The following is a 14,576-nucleotide window of genomic DNA, read 5'->3' on the forward strand; positions in this document are numbered from 1 at the left end:
GATAGGAAGGAAGGTGGACACGTAGGAACATTCAAAAGGGCGGTGTTGACTTGGAAGGTTGGAATGGGATTAGGTGGGATTAGGGGAAATGGGGAAATGGTGAAAACCACTGTGATCCCCTGTGGTTGGAGGGTCCCAAGGCAGAAGATGAGGCTTTCTTCCTCCAAGGTTCTGGTGGGTCGGGTTTGGAGATGGATCAGGCGCAGGTCCGTCATGTCCTTGGCAGAGTGAGAAGGGGAGTTAAAGTGCTCAGCCACAAGGCAATGGAGTTGTTCAATGTGGCTGTCCCAGAGATGTTCTCTGAAATGATCCACAAGTTGACCTCCTGCCTCGCCAATGTAGAGAAGACCACATTGGGTTTAATGGATGCAGTAGATGAGGCGTTCTGTCTCCCTTCATCACCGATTACTTTCAACCCACCTTCATCTACCTATCGCAATCCCAACTACTTCCCCCCTGCTGCACCCCCTTCTGATTTATCTCTCTGCCCTCTTGGCCCATAAGCTTCATTCCTGATGAAGGGCTTATGCCCGAAACATCGATTTATCTGCTCTTAGTATGCTGCCTGACTTTGCTTTTCCAGCACCACATTCTTTGACTCTGATCTCCGCATCTGTAGTCCCCACTTTCTCCTCACACCTTCAGGGCTTGCATGACTCAGATTTATAACGGTTACATCAAATGAAACAAAAACTGCCGTGTACTGAAACAGCATAAAAGAAAACCAATACATTATTGTCACTGTTCCCAAAAGGTCCTTTACAGCAAAAGTTTCAATTAGCTCTTCTGATCATTCAACACCAATTCCTAAATAACCTGATGTCGAACTCAGTGGTCGACATAATGTTACGCAAACCATCTCACACGTGGTCATGAGATCCATTTTCCCAGCATTAGTATTTGATTGGGTTAACACAGTTTAGATATAATTTAAACAGTACATTATTACTGAAGTTCCCACAAATGTGTATATCTCATTTCCTGTTTTATAACATGTCCAGCATTTGTATTGCAGCTTTCACTTTGATATCTAACTCCCATCAATGTTTGCTCCTCCTTGCTGTTTACTAGATTCCTCCTTCCTAGATTCTGTGGAATCTGAGCGACGTGGTCTCTGGGGAGATTAATGGTGGATATCATCTCGCCACATCATTTATAATCTTCTCCAACTTTAATTTCTCCAGATCTCCCGTTATGCTGATTGAGTAGAGAAGGACAATGATCTTCCAACAATGCACTCTATTCCCCCAGAGAGCTGAGACTGCTCTAACCTGGGTGGGAACCTTACAGCAGGCTGGTAAAGCATTGCTGCTGCTGTACAGGTTCTTAGTGAGATCACATCTGGAGTAGTGCGTACAGATTTAATCTCTTCAATGAAGAAAGGATGTTGTTATATTGGAAGCAGCTCTGAGATGGTTCCCTCAACTGATTCCTGCAATGAAGGTGCTAGCATATAACGAAAGAATGATCAGGTTGACCCAGTAGCCATTGGAGTTTACAAAAATTAAGGATGATCTTATTTCAACATAGATGACAGAAGGATTCAACAAGTGAAGTGCATTACTCACATAGTGGAGGAATCCATTCCGTTCTCCAGCCTGTTAAACAGGATCAACAGAAGTATATTCGGGCTTTCGAACCTGTTACACGAAAACAGGACGAGGCTATTCAGCCCCTGGAGCCTGAAATACATTTACAGAAGGAGGCCAATCAGCCACTCGAGTCTATAACAGTCGGCCATGCTGCACCAGTATCCTTCTAAACAGCAACAGGATCAGTCCATTCAGCCTCCTCAAGTCTGTAACATAGGAACTGGAAGAGGTCACACAGTGACTGGAGATTGTTACACTGGGATAACAGGAGGCCGTTCAGACCCACCGAGCCTATTGCAAGGGAATTGGATAAGGATAAAAACTATCTGAGGCTTCTTTACTGAGAAAAGAACAGGTAATTTCGACACGTGTCTGTTGTATGGGAACAAGAGGAGACCAATCAATCCCTCGGTCCCATCTCCGGGATACATGAGGAGACCGTTCAGTATTTCCATCTGTTATGGAGAAGTATGAGAAGACCCATCAGACCCTCAAAATGTTAGACAGCAACAGGAAGATTCTATAATCTCCAAATCCTCTAAAGCATCAACAGGAGGAGGTCATTCTGGCCTTGGAGGTGGCAACATGGGAACACCAGAAAGACGTCAGCCCATCGATTTTGTTCACCAGCAGGATGATGAGTCCATTCAGCCACACATGACTCTTACACAGCAATTGGAGCAGATCTCTTAAAGCCTTGTGCCCATTAAACAGGAATTCAAAGAAAACGTCAAGGTTTTCGAAAGGGAAGAACTTATAATAATATTATACATCAGGGACTAAGTGTAACAATAAACTATTGTAATTTAAGGCAAATTTTTAGAGTCCATTGTTCAGGACATTTGTAAACTCAAACCACAATTCGTCAGACTCAACATGTTTTTACAAAAGCTAAACCGTGTTTGAATTGTTTGCTTGAGTTATTTGAAGATGTAATAAACAAGGTGGATAGTGGGAATCCTGGAGATGGAACAAATCTTCCTGAAGGCATCGGATATGTCGCTTCTCCAAAGAGTAAATGGTAAGATCAGATAACATGGGTTTAGGGGTAATTTATTAGCTTGGATGGAGGATTGGTTAACTAACAAAATGTCGTCAGGTGGAATAAATGTGTCATTCGCTTTTGGCAAATGCAATTTGTGCCATTGATTTCAGTACTCATGCCTCAACCATTTGCAATCGATGGTATTACTGTACTCAGTTGACGGGAGAGAAAATACAATGCCACATTTTCAGATGACACTAACAGCGGTGGGAAATTACTTCGGAATGATGATGCAAGAGATTTTAAAACCATATGGATAGGTTGGGAGAATGGGCCAACATTTAGCAAGGAAAATTAAAGTGAATAAATATGGGGCTATTCAAGTTGGCCAGTATAATAGAAAGACAAATTATTATCTAAATGGAGAGAAAGTTCAAAGTGGTTAGGTGCAGAGGGATTTGGGTGCCTGCTTGCATATCACAGAAAACCTGCCTGCAGCTACTGCAGGTAAAGAGAAATGCAAGCCTAATTTCAGTGTTTATTTATAAAAGGATAGAGTAGAAAGGTAGGGAGTGTTGCTATAGCTATGCAAGGCATGAGTGAGGCTGCAACTGGAGTACCGTTTGGGTGTCCTGCAGAATGAGGTATTTCCATTGGAGGCAATTCAGAAGAGCTTCATTTGATTGATTCCATATTTGAAGTGTTTGTCTTATGAAGAGAAATTGAGCAGTTTAGGCCGATAGTCTCGAGTTTATAAGAATTCAAGGAGATCTCATTGAAGTCTGTAAAATGCAAAAAGTAATTGAAAGTGTTTATGTGGAGTTGATTTTTTTTTCATGTGGCGCAATCTACAACAAGAGACTAGAGTTTTAGGGTGGAGAGATAGCAGGAAAGTGGAACAGAGGCCGTGTTGACATAAGCCTCATCGAGGGGTTGGGTTCCTCACAGATGCTCCTTGTTCTTATTCAACTCTTCGACTGTGTTGCCCAGGAATGGGGGAGGACTGGGTATCATATAGGAAGCAGACACTCCCGATAAATCATTTAGTGAGAACGTAGCCAGTAGGGTCACACAGTGACCAGCGCTGGTTTCTCAACTATCTACAGTCTCTATTAATGATCAGGAGGATGGAACAGATATACAGATGCTGAGTTTGGTGATGTCCATAAGACATAGGGGTGGAAGTAAGGCCATTCGGCCCATCGAGTCCACTCCGCCATTTAATCATGGCTGGTGGGCATTTCAACTCCACTTACCCGCATTCTTCCCGTAGCCCTTAATTCCTTGTGACATCAAGAATTTGTCAATCTCTGCCTTGAAGACATTTAGCGTCCCAGCCTCCACTGCACTCCACAGCAATAAATTCCACAGGCCCACCACTCTCTGGCTGAAGAAATGTCTCCGCATTTCTGTTCTGAATTTATCCACTTCTAATTCTAAGGCTGTGCTCACGGGTCCTAGTCTCCTCGCCTAACGGAAACAACTTCCTAGTGTCCACCCTTTCCAAGCCATGTATTATCTTGTAAGTTTCTATTAGTTCTCCCCTTAACCGACTAAACTCTAATGAATACAATCCAAGGATCCTCAGCCATTCCTCGTATGTTAGACCTACTATTCCAGGGATCATCCGTGTGAATCTCCGCTGGACACGCTCCAGTGCCAGTATGTCCTTCCTGAGGTGTGGGGCCCAAAACTGGACACAGTACTCCAAATGGTGCCTAACCAGAGCTTTATAAAGTCTCAGGAGCACATCACTGCTTTTGTATTCCAACCCTTTTGAGATAAATGACAACATTGCATTCGCTTTCTTAATCACGGACTCAACCTGCATGTTGACCTTTAGAGAATCCTCGACTAGAACTCCCAGACCCCTTTGTAGTTTGGCTTTATGAATTTCTCACCATTGAGAAAGTAGTCCATGCTTGTATTCATTTTTCCAAAGTGCAAGACGTCGCATTTGCTCACATTGAATTCCATCAGCCATTTCCTGGACCACTCTCCCAAACTGTCTAGATGCTTCTCCAGCCTCCCTTACACCTCAGTACTACCTGCCTATCAACCTAACTTCGTATCATCGGCAAACTTCGCTAGAATGCCCCCAGGCCCTTCATCCAGATCATTAATATATAATGCGAACAGCTGCGGTCCCAACACTGAATCCTGCGGGACACCGCTTGTCACTGGCTGCCATTCTGATAAAGAACCTTTTATCCCAACCCACTGCCTTCTGTCAGACAGCCAATCCTCAATCCATGCCAGTAGCTCACCTCTAACACCATGGGATCTCCCCTTATCAAAGGCCTTTTGGAAGTCTAGATAGACCACATCCACTGGGTTTCCCTGGTCTAACCTACTTGTCAACTCTTAAAATAATTGTTATGTCGCTGTGATAAGTAAGAGAAAAAATTATCAAGAGAGGATGGAGAGTCTGCAAATGATTCAGAAAGGTAAAGACACGAGATAATAGTTTGGCAGGTGGAATTTAACATGATATAACCTGTCATTCCATTTACAGGAATAATGGAAGGCAGTATGTTACTGAAATGGAGAGGGATTATATGCCTTAATGATACAGTGTACTGGGGGGTTCACTCAAATCCGTTCAGACATGGGAGGTTTTGCTCCATCCTTGATCATCAGCTCCCAGACACTCCAAGTGACCCCATTGCTTGAATACTTTGATGTGGTTGATTGGTGGTGGGGATGGTGTTTTGACACATGCATCAAGGGGACGGCCTTTATCCAAGATATATTCATTTCTTTCTACGTGGAGACCCGATGACGATGGGAATGGCTGACTGCTTCTGAATGAAGAGGCCGTAACTGCTGCCAGGACAGTGGGTATTCAACAATATGATGTACTGTGATGGGTACACTGTAACATTAATAGAGAGAGAGAACTCCTTCAGTTCCTCTACCTCTCCCCATTGACATGGATACTCTACAGATGCCATGTACACCATCAGGAATCCCATTATAGTGGATACAATTGGCAGCTCCCTGCTGAGGGAGAAACAATCTATTTACCTCATCCACCATATATACCCTCCATCACCGAATGGTGACATCAATGTTGAGATACTGGGAAATGATGGATATGTCGCTGAGTTCTGCCTGGAAAGTTCTGGATCATAGAAGCTGAATGAAACTGAGACCCTAACAGCCCCTGGCAGCACCATCCTCCCCCTGGTGTGAAGCTGCAGGTCGTTGAAGGAGGTGATATCGTTCTGTGACCAGCTCCTTGTTCAGTCAGGGCCCCTCACACTCTGCTCCTGAGTTAAGTGAAACTTGGGAACCTGTTCCTGGAAAACCCAGGGTGGATACAGCAGATCCCTTTCCCCCCACACACTCACTCCATGGTTTCAGCACTTCCCCTCTCTGCAGCTTCTACTCCATTTGTTGTTCATGTTACAGGCCCAGATGCTGTAACTACAGTCCCCATGCTCCATCCAGAGTTGGGACGCCAAATCCTCAGATCTCCCTGAATGTCTGAGGCAACTTACAGCATAACCTCCAACAAACCATCCCCAGCATCACCACAAGATTTGTCTGATGTCTGTTATTCACAATGTAAATGCTGAAATGTAGTACCACCAACACAAAGCTCAAGGCCTCCTTCCCCATTGTGGAATAAAACTGTTGATGTTTCCACTGGATACTCCAACCACACGTTACATAACAGAGCACTTCTCACCTCTCCAATAGTCCTTCTGAATGACATAGCTCGTGTCTCAGCATAAAAGAGTTACATGCTTCTGTCCCTCTTAATGCTCTCATCTCTTTACCTGCTACTCCTGGCCTATGCCAGTAAACCTTACTCTCACGGGATATGTTTTAAGAAGATCTCGCACATTCTTCTCAATCTCTCACAGAAACCAAATTTTGATTTCTGAACTCAATCATCATCATCAGCTATTTCAGCTTCTAATCTTCCCATTGTTACTCTCTGCTCTTCCACATGAGTTGTCACGACTGCAGGAAGTGAATTGTTGAACTTCTCCAAAATAAGAATCTCTCTCAGAAGGTCATAGGTTTGCTCTGATTTAATACCCTTACCCACATTTCAAAATCACTTTGTTTGATCCTTTCAAACTCAATTTGCGTTTAATCAGCGACCCTTTTTTAGATTCCTGAAATGCTGTCTGTCGGCTTCTGGCCCAAGCAAATATGCACTTCAGATGGCTTTCTTCACCACCTCAAACTGGCGAGATACCGTCTCCAATAGGGATGCAAATACCTATCAGCTTTGTTTGGATATACTAAATCCACATGATCACTTGCCAATCCATTAGCCACTTTCTTAAATGAAATTCCAATGGCTTCTCCATCCTTCTCATCAAATGTAGATAATGCCTGGATGTATTTAAACAGAACCCCATTAGGCCATTGGTTACAATAGGGTTGATCAACCTCACTAACCTCCTCATCCTGCCGACCGTCTACCTTCATCTCCACCTTCTTTTTCAACTTTCCTCTCTAACTGCCAACTGTTTAAGTTGAAACTCTCTGCTTTTCTTCTCTCCCTTTTTCTCTCTTTCTTCTTCATTTCCTTTTCTTTTATTTATACTTTTCATCATAATTCAAACTGTTTCAATTCCTTCTCATGTTAAAAGTGCCTCATTTGAAATTGAATTCTCGCCATTCCCAAAGAGTCTGATGGCGTTTCCACAACACGCAAATGCTGAGCTATAGCTGTAATTATCTCTCATTTTCTCACAGACAAACGCAACCCCAACTCCAGATTGTCTGTCAATTCCTGCAGCTTTGCCTTCATTTCCTTTTGTAAAACCCCCAACTTCACTTCTTCCACACCTAGAGAACTCTTAGTGACTGAAATAATCTTTATACACAAAACACTGTTTAAACCAACCGAATTCAAAATCTGAAACAAAAGACGCTAACAGCTACATACGCGACCTTTGAACCCAATAGCCCCCCGTTGCATACTCTCCAGTGTCTGCATGAGCTTATTCTGGATTATCTGGTTTCCTCCCACAACCCAAAGATATGCATGTCAGGTGAATTGGCCATGCTAAATTGTTTGTAGTTTTCAGGGATGTGTGGTTTAGGAGCCTTTGTCGGGGTAAATGTGTAATAATAGGGCAAACGAATGGGTCTGGTTAGGTTACTTCTCGGAGGGTTGGTGTGGACTTGTTGGGTCGAATGGCTTGTTTGCACACTGTAGGGATTGTAATTCTAAACCCAATTTGGTGTTACCAGACAAGAGTTCCCAGTTTGCTATAGACCAACCAGACTGCCTCAAGCTATTTTAAGAGGGTACCTTGGATGCCAAACTTTCCTTATTTTAAAGGTAGATGTGAAGTGGGTGTTCCAGATGTGATGCTCCTTGTCACACCACTCACCATTAGCAAAACACAACATACTCAAACACTCTAATGAAAATCCATACAAAATGAAGAAGAATTTAGATTAATTTAACTATTCGAAACCATGGCTGAATAATGGATACAGTAACTTCTACTAATGAACTGTTCCAATACACCAACATCCCATAAACACACCCCTTGGCAAAATGGAACATTCAGACATACATTCTTGCATACAGTTCTCCAATTCAGGAGGAAACAGCATCAAGTCAGGTTTCAGAGATATTAGCAGCTAGGGATAAGTGAGAGGCCGTTGTTACTACGATTTATGAAAAACCGTAAAAGCGTCGTCAGTAATTTACTTGAGCCGTTTTCAGTTCGGCCTTTAAGATCTCTTATATGAAAAAAAAGAGAAATTAATCTATTTTTAAAGTGACAGCATTGTCACACACTTTAGATGGCTGGTCCTTTACTTAAGGGGCTTCCTTGATCGCAAGATCACCTGAGAGTGACAAATACAGGTACAGAGCAAGTTACAATGATGTATCTCATAACTTCTGAAACACGCCTGTCCATAGACCATCACATGGGTCATACCGGGAAGTGAACAACAGCCTGACATACACCATTTCACTTTTTTTGAGCTTCACAATGCCAGCACTCGATACACTAGGGAGCCAAAAACAAATGGCAGGGAAAGATACAGAGGGACAAAAAGAGTCACATTAAAGAAAGAAAGAGACAGTTAATTAACTGAAAAGATGTTGTGGAAATATGGGGAAAAAGACAGGGCAGTAGGACTAACTGGAGAAGTGAGATCTTCGAGAGTAAAATTACAAGAACGAGAACATTGAATAAAGGCATTGTCAGATCAGCTGAAATGGTATGTTACATCAAATTCTGAATCTGCTTAACAGAAAAAAACCATAAACAACATAAACTGGGACAAGATGACAGCCCAGCATGGAGAGCTGTGCAGACCATGTTAGTGTGTTGCTCAGTAAACTACACTTTCTGCCCAGCATAGAGAGTATTGCAAACTTTACTATCATATGCTAACTATACTCGCATCAGATTACGATAATGTTTACAATGAGAAGATTTGCTGTGTGTGTGTTCATCAGAGACTGAGTGAGAGTCCGTGTCTGTGCGCGATACGCGTGGTTGAATGCGAAACTCATTGTTTGAGAAGGAACACACATGGAGGAAACTATTTTAAATATGAACAACTCTCTGTTAATCGACAGAGAGAATGAGGGAAGTTTCATGGACAAATGAGGTAAAGTGTTTGAGAATGTTAAAATAAAGACATTGCCAGACACAATAGCAATATACATCGGTGTATACATGAATGACAGATGGATGGGAGTTTGGTGTGTGGTCGAATCAGAATTGTTTCAGCAGGTTTGAAGCTGGGAGTGTCAGCAGCAGATTTGTGGCTTCGTTAAGACTGTACTTCATAGCTCAAGGTTCAAACAGCAGATGGAATAAACCAGTGAGATATATTCTGGGCTGGTGAGCATTGCAAGTTAGAAATGGTCAGGATATGGTGTCATGAATCAGCTCATGGTCAAAGTGATCTCCCACAGTTGTGACTTGTCTGCTTCAGTCGCAGATATTGGTCAGGGATGGGATGGAAACAGAGGAAGGAAGTGGAGTTTGTAACCAGAACAGTAGAGAGTGACCTCCCAGCTCTTAATATTTAAATAACAAAGGCAATGATACAGTAAATTGTAGTTCGCAGCTGCAACTGAGTAGGTCAACACAGAGAGTAACAATGCCAGCTCAGACAGGGAGACAGTCATTGAACACATTCATTGATGTAGTTAGTAGTGGTCTGTAGATTGAATCTATGGAATGAGAGTTTCAACAGAAAAATAATAGTGACAAGAAGTGTAGACAATATAAAAGAACAGTAATACAATCATAACCGGTTTATAGAACAAAAATATCTGGACAGTGACACTTACCAGGAGCACCAACGATAGCCAGGAAAGGATAATGAATATATTGAATAATGAAAAGAGCGTAATAGATCCACAAGGATAATGGCCACCAATTAAATGCAGAAAGACGCCAAACATAATAGGATAAACTCCTGTCTATTGCTGGAACATACCAGTCGAATGTTCCTAGATTCTGATACATGTTTGGAACATTCCAGTTCAATGTTCTCAGATTCTGATCTCTCCTCCCCCTCTCTCTGGGTCTGCTGTTCCCTGTCAGTGCTGTCGGTGATGCTCCCGCTCATGTTATGGGATAACACATTGAACGACGTCCATTTATCATTGAAAGATGGAAACTCTCCACTGAGATAATTAGAATCCATGGAGATTGGCATTAAGCACAGTCACTGAACAAACACTAGGAAAATTAGCAAAGGCTACGACAACGGAAGAATGGGCACAATCAACAGACAGGGGTGATCCCTTCCAGTTTGTGAACACTTCAGTGGTCCCGGACATTCAACCTCGGACATTCTGGTGACCATCCTTCAAGGAGGACTTCAGGACAGGCAGCAGCGAAAAGTGGCCGAGCAGAAGCTGATTACAAATTTCGGTTCCCATAGGGAGGGCCTCAACTGGGGCCTTGGGTTCATGTCACATTGCAGGTGACCACCATTGCACTACACACACACACACACACACACACACACACATAGGCACTCCTATACACACACATACATACGGACACATATGTACACAGACACGCACACAGACACACAGACACACCCTTACAGATACACACACTCTCACAGGCATCCGCATAGAGACTTAGACCACTCGACACTCATGCACACACATATACACTCTCTCACTGATACTCAAACCCCCCACCCCAGACATGCACACACTCCCACACTCACACATGCACCCCGTCACAGTCTTAAGACACTCTACATCACTACATGCACATATACACTTCCTCTCACACTCACAACCCACAACCAAGACAAACACACACACACAAACAGAGAAAGACCCACACGCACACATATATTTTGTGGGGTGAATTTGTACTTGCAGAGTTACATTGTACTTTGCTCAAAAAACTGCATGCATTCATGTAAAACTCTGTTATCTCACTTTTCAGATTAGAATCAATCTAAACATTATGGTATAGACAAAGAACACAGGGGCTAAAACCTTCAAAATATTGTCTAATTATCACTCGTTGTTTCTGCTAACCTGAGAATGCAACTTTAAAAGAAAAAGGTTTTGTGATTTACACATGAAAGAAGTGAAACTATCATGGTATTCGAACAGATGAAAGACTCAACAGACAATCAAGGTATTTTTCAATGTATAATTTCAGTTACATCACACTGTAAATTTTTGCTATAAATTCTGTGCCTTAGAAGTGTGTCCTCCACTATCACCTGATGAAGGAGCGGCGCTCTGAAAGCTAGTCTGCTTCCAATTAAACCTGTTGGACTATAACCTGGTGTTGTGTGATTTTTAACTTTGTACATCCCAGGCCAACACCGGCATCTCCAAATCATGACTAAACAAACAGACTCAGTTAACCAGTTCCACACATCACTTTTCATATCACTATAAAAGGGAACATTTACTGGGTTTGGAAGGAATGGATGAGGGTTGCTGAGGGATGGACCAAAAATCTTTAAATCTTTTGAATCTTTTTTTAAAACTTGTAATTGAGAGTATTAAAAGGCACTGCAGTGGTCTATATGTGTTCCACTCTGTTTATGAAAGGAGGCAGTTATAAAATAACAGATCGGTTGCATAAGAAAAAGTCGGGTGGGCAAGTTTCTAGATACCTTAACCCAAAGTATTCTACTTATTGACCAGTGTGAGGCTCCTCCTGGTTTTAAGTGCCCTGTTATCAAATCCTTTCAAAACCTTGGGATAGAGTATTGAGATTGATGCTCCGCAAAAGGCCAAAGCAATTCTGTCCCTATGGGTCTCTTACAGAGGGATAAGAGAAGGCCATTCAACCCATATTAGCCTGTTGCTACTTGAAAAGGTGGAAATCTAGAATATTGGCACATTTTGCCAACAGAATCATTCAAAACAAAGAGATGTGTCACTGCTGCTCTGTGAAGTGTTACTGAGAGGGCACCTGGAGTACATTGTGTTGTCTGTGTTTCTGTAACTGAGAAGGGATGGACCTCCATCAGATACAGTTTACTGGCTGCTCGTAATCCAGGGGTTGCTGTGTCATTTAATGTCTCGGGTCTACATAAGGACAGGAGGACGCCATTCATGCTTTCCAGTCTATTCCAAAAGGTCACGAGAAGCCTATTCTCGAGTCTGTTTCAGAAGGGCAGGAAGTGTTTCTTTAACTTTTTGTTACGCATAAATATTAGTTTTAAATTAGTTTTGGAATAGTAAAGACCTGATGAAAGCATTAAGGTTCTAACTTTGAACAAGGCCAAATTTGAAAGTGTTACGCGAGCCCTGTAAAAGGCTGATTGGAATACCCTATTCACAGTAAAGGGATGGTTGTAAAATGCAAGGCAATCTAAACGTGGTTTCAGAGAGTCCAGAGCCAACGTGTTCCCATGAGTGAGACGGGCAAGGCTGGTGGGTGCAGAGAGTGCTGGATGGCTAGATATATTGATGTTATGGTCAAGGTAAGGAAGGAGGCATATGTCAGGTAAACAGAGCTGAGATCAAGTGAATCCCGAGAGGTGTGTAAGGGCAGCAAGTGTATCGTCAATGGGGAAATCGGGCCAACATATGTGGACAAGAGATGGCTTTAGAAATACGGTTAACGAGGCATTGAAGAAATTATACAAATCCTTTAATGTCAAAAGATTAACTTGGGAGAGAATAGGGCACCTTAAAGATCAGTAAGGCCACCTATGTGTGGAACCACAGGAGATTGGAGGGATACAAAACATGTATTTCTCCTCAGTTTTTAGTGTGGACGAGTTTACATGAACGACAGAATGAAGAAATATATAGTGATATCTTGAAAGTGTCTATATTACAAGGAGATGTTAGACATTTTAAAACATATAAAGGTGAACAAATCCTGGGACCTGAGCAGTTATATCCCAGATGTTTGTGGGAAACTAAGAAAGAGATTGCTCAGCATTTTGCTGATATATTTTTAACATTGATTTCCACAGGTGAGGTGTCAAAAGACTGGAGGGCTGCTAACATAGTGTCATTATTTAAGAAAGTAAGGGAAAAACAGGTAACCATAGATCGGTGAGCCTGAGGTTAATGGTGACTAAATTGTTGGAGGGGATTTCGAGGAAAAAAATCGATATGCATTTGGAAAGACAAGGACTGAAGAGGGCTTTGTACTTTGGAGATCACATCTCACAAACTGGGTGGAATTTTTTGAGGAAGTGATGAAGATGATTAATGACGGCAGGACAGTGGATATTGTCTTTTTGGAACTCAGTAAGAAAGCCAAAATGTTCTACATGGTAGACTGGGTAGCAAGGTTAGACTGCCAGGAATCCAGGGATATCTCGTCATTTAGATCCAAAATTTTCTTGGATATTGGAAACAGGGCGTGACAGTGGACATTTGTTGATTAAACTTGGAGACCTGTGACCAGTGACGTGCCGCAAAGATCAATAGTGGGCCCACTGCCTTTTGTCACTGATACAAATCATTTATATTTGAGTATATGAAGTATTGTCAGTAAATTTGTAGACAATAACAAATTTAGTGGTGTAGTCGACAGTGAAAAATTAACTCTCAGACTATAATGGGACTTTGCTTAGGTGAGCCGAGGAGTGGCAGATGGAGTTTATTTTATTTAAATGTGAGGTATTGCATTTTGGCAAGACAAATCAGGGCAAGATATATAGGTAGGGTCCTGTCGAAAGCTGCCAATCAAAGAGAACGCCATAGAAATTATTGAATCCCTACAGTGAGGAAACCACCTATTCGGCCCATCGAGGCCACACTGAACCTCTAAACAGTATTACACTGGACAAACCCCTCCCCTATCACTCTGAGCCTGCATTTCCCATAACTAATCCACCTCGCCTACACATCCCTGGGTACTTTACGCAATTTAGCATGGCCAATCTACCCTTATCTGTATATCTTTATACTGTCGGAGGAAAACATAACATCTGGAGGAGACTCACGCAGACACGGGGAGAATGTGCAAACTCCACACAGGCTGTCATTCAAGGATAGAATTAAACCCAGATCGTTGTGCTCTGAGGTAGCAATGCTAGTCACTGAGCTACTGCGTCACCTCGTGGTGCAGGTTCTCTGTTCCTTTAAAGTGCCGTCACAGGTAAACAGCGCAGTGAAGAAGGCACTTGGTGATCTTCCCTTTATTGGTCCGTGCTTTGAGTCTAAACATTTTCACGACGTGTTGCATCTGTACCGGGCATTGGTTTGGCCACTTTTGTAATATTGCCCTTAATTCTGGTCTCCCTGCTGTCGGTAAGATGTTGTCAAACTTGAAAGGGTGCAGATGCGACTTAAAATAATGTTGCAGGTGTTGGAGGGTTAGAGCCACAGGGAGAGTTTGAATAGGCTGGGACTACTTTCAAGTGTTGAGGCTGAGGGGGTGACCTTAAAGAGGTTTATAAAATCATGAGGGGCAAAGATAAGACAAACAGTCAACGTCTTTTACCCAGGATAGGCGACTCCAAAATTAGAAGACAAAGATTTAAGGTGAGAGTGGAAAGATTTAAAAAAGGAACATGAGGGAGAACATTTTCACACA

The sequence above is a fragment of the Chiloscyllium punctatum genome, chromosome 23 (assembly GCF_047496795.1).
Source record: "Chiloscyllium punctatum isolate Juve2018m chromosome 23, sChiPun1.3, whole genome shotgun sequence".
Taxonomy (NCBI): Eukaryota; Metazoa; Chordata; class Chondrichthyes; order Orectolobiformes; family Hemiscylliidae; genus Chiloscyllium; species Chiloscyllium punctatum.